The following is a 3,518-nucleotide window of genomic DNA, read 5'->3' on the forward strand; positions in this document are numbered from 1 at the left end:
TATTTTCTCAAGACTTCACAAACGTGGGGTCATGATTTGGCGTATTTCTGTGCACGGGGATTATTTTTAGATGTGTACCTCGACAATGTGAGAGATATATTCATCTAGATTTGAGGAATTATTATCTTTCACTGAGCTTTATAAATGAGTAGAAAAATATGCACCACTCTAGTCCTTTACATGGGATAGTTTTTCTTCCAGTTTGTGTAAACCCGGGGTAGCCGATGGTTAAAAATGTACTGGGTTCGCTGGCTTTTACGCTGGAATTATCACCCACAGCCACACGAGGGTTAAAAAAAAAATGTGTAAAATGCAGAGCTGAGACCGTGGTAGAAAAATAGAAGATTGAAATCTCACAGTGACTTCACTCACGCTGTTGCTGTTTCAGCTGCTGAGAGTTGAGATGGAGGAAATAGGAGGAGGCTGGGTAGTTGCCAGTGGATTACATGAGAAATATATCACGTGCACTAGCTGACCCTGGTGCGCTCTAGTTTCAGATGGACTCCATGTTGTAAATACGGAGCTACATCTGTGCAGAAATCCTAAGTCGTGTCGGTTTGAACGAACGTCCGCACGTGAATTCTCAGTGCGTGTGTGCGTGTGGACAAGCTTGCATGTGTGTATGTCACCGTGGAGTGTCTCTCGCTCACTCCCTTTCGAACACACTTGCGTTCTTTCACACAAATAAACAAAATGATTTGCCTGTAAGAGTCTGCCTATGTTTACTAAACAAAACAAAATAACGTAGATAATAATTTTTAAAATCCTAACTACGATCTATTTCCTAAAGGTAGTAACACAGTCAACTCCGCCTGGAAACCACCCGGGTAACCTGCTGGTCCCAAGCCCGGATGAAGGAGGAGGGTCCTCGCACGTGCGTTTAGTCCTACCACTCCGACAACATCTGCTGACAGTGCATGCGTGAGGATGTATAGAAAAAAAAAATGCAAAATTTGTAAAGCGCATACTCACACTCCTAAGGAGCATGCTCTTTGCGCTGAAGAACAAGAACGAGACATGGACAGCATACGAGGGACAGGAAAACAAATAAATAATATATGAACTATAAAAGAATAAACAAATGTACTAAACGAAGAATAAAATCAAGTACAGAAAACACAAAGAGGAACCAAAGAACAAAGAGCTGAGAGTAACATATATGCGTGCGTGTGCGAACAACAACAGTTTCACGGACAACATTGCTACACACTCTGACATTTTTTAGCTCTAAGTGTAACTGTAGCACTTGCTCTGACCAAATGATTTACATTAGTGACATACATTTTTTTAAAAAGAAGTTTCGAAGGCTCACTGATGTTCTTGGTCCTTCGTCCCTAAGAAATGCAACGCTTCTGTCTACTTTCAAACTCGCAAAAGACACCCGTTGGAGAATGAAACTTTCTTCAAATGACGATCATTAATTCCACACTGCTATGAAGAAGAAGTTTTCAGTTCCGCATTTCCATTTATTCCGTTCAGTTTCGTGGGAAGGAATGCCACCGATCTTCGGAGACACAAGGCAGAAGCATTTCGCTTCCCCATGTCCTACACGCTCGATGGGCGCAAAGAGGGGTGAAGGTCATGAGCTACCCAACGTTACATTGAATGCATTTCTTCACGATCACTTTTTTTTTTTTTCTTTTTTTTTTTTTTTTTTTTTGACACGCTGGTTTAAAAAAATCGAAGATTGATTATCAGACGTAAAGGAACTTTAAAGGCATTTATAGGAGAGATTTGGCGTGGTCGTTTATTTGCTGTAGTGTGGCATGGCAGCAGTCAGGAGAACTGAGTGCTTAATTATTGCTTCCTGGTTAACCCTGACTTCTCCCCCGCTTCTCAAACACTTCTGCTGGCTTTTATCATCCCTGACAAATGAGGCAGCCATCGCCATCTAGTGGGCAGGGGTTGTGGGAGGGAGGAAGACTCGAACCGAAGCGAAACATATAACCACTAAGGGGACCGGTGCGCAGAATGCAAACTAGTGTATGAAATAAGATACTCGGGGTTTAGCTGTTTGCTTGGTGTTAGCCATCCAGCTGGCGATTAGCAAATTATTATGTGCACCGCACCAGGTTATGTCGGCCACCTCCCCGGTTCAGAGCGCAGCAACATACACCACTTGATTTTTCAGACTGAAAAAAAACCTGCTTTCCATTTAAGGAAAACTCAAACACACGTGACCAGCCTGTGCAAACAAGATAAGAGAGAGGTTAATTGGCTTCTGGGATTTAAACTACACAGTTTATAGTTGCTAAGGCGTCACTTGATTAAAGCACAGCTTTTATCCTTTCATCGCTGCATAAATACAAGAGTTCTTTTTTTAAGTTGGAAGTTTGCTGTATATTCATCCAGTGTTTAGCTTGCGTCTCCTGGTGTTTGTTAAAGCCACGAGAAAAATGTCCTAATTGTGATGATACACACTAACGACCAGAGTCTCAAAATTATTCAGGAATGTGGTCTCAAGCTCTCTGTCACCTCAGAGGGATAGCGAATGACTTTTCGCAAGACCATACATTTCCAGCATCCATCACATCATCCGCACAAGTCATGGACAGATGTCGGTCAAGATGAAAATAACCTTACACAGTTCAGTCTAAACTTAGCACTTGCGTGAATATTATATATTACTTTTTTTTTTTTTTTTTTTTTGATAAAGGATTCGCGAAGATTTTCATCATAAATATATTTAGGATATACATTTTCTGCAGGAAAGATAACCGGGCTGAGTTAGGAGTGATCTCCCGTAGGGTTAACGATAGGCGACGCCGCAGAGAGGATGAAGAAAGTAGTCTGCTTGGAAGAAAACCGTCAGTTTGCTTGCCTTGTATTATTCAATGGTCTTTTCTTTTCTGGTTGTTAGCCGGTGGCGCCACGAGCATCAGGCCAACAGAGATAATCTTCCAGGTTCAGCAAAACATAGAAAGCACGTATCTTGGCAAGAGGGAAGCACTCTGCATGTGGGTCCACCACTTCCACAACTCTACCTTCCATCCAACGTCACACTGCCCTTCTAGAGGCGGGGCGGAAGTGAAGAAAGGAAGGCCGGCCATCCTTGTGGGCTGCTGTGTGTAAAGACTTGAGGAAACATGTCGATAAACTATCGTGCACTCACGTGCACTGCTCGAGCTGCGCCTGACAGGTGGGGGAAGCGGGGTAGGGTCAGGGAGGAGGATGGAAATGGAGGGAGGGGGAGGTTTGTGCAAATTAGACAGGACGTACTGCGTACACATGGCAGAACTAGTTTAAAATCCGATCTTTTTTGCTCTAAATGTGTGTGTGTGTGAGCGTGCACGCGAGTGCAAACTATCAGGGTGGAAAGGAGGGAAGGATTTTTCAGTGAAAAGAAGGAAAATGAGTTTTTTTCTCTCTATTTAGCAAGTGCTGCAGACTGTGTGTTGTGGACAACACTTATGATGGACACACACACACACACAGAAAGAGAGATGCATGTACAGAGAAACACATACGTACACACGTACGAACGCACACATAAACACGCACAACCTCTTTCTCTTCAG

Source organism: Pomacea canaliculata, linkage group LG3, assembly GCF_003073045.1.
Source record: "Pomacea canaliculata isolate SZHN2017 linkage group LG3, ASM307304v1, whole genome shotgun sequence".
NCBI classification, from domain to species: Eukaryota; Metazoa; Mollusca; class Gastropoda; order Architaenioglossa; family Ampullariidae; genus Pomacea; species Pomacea canaliculata.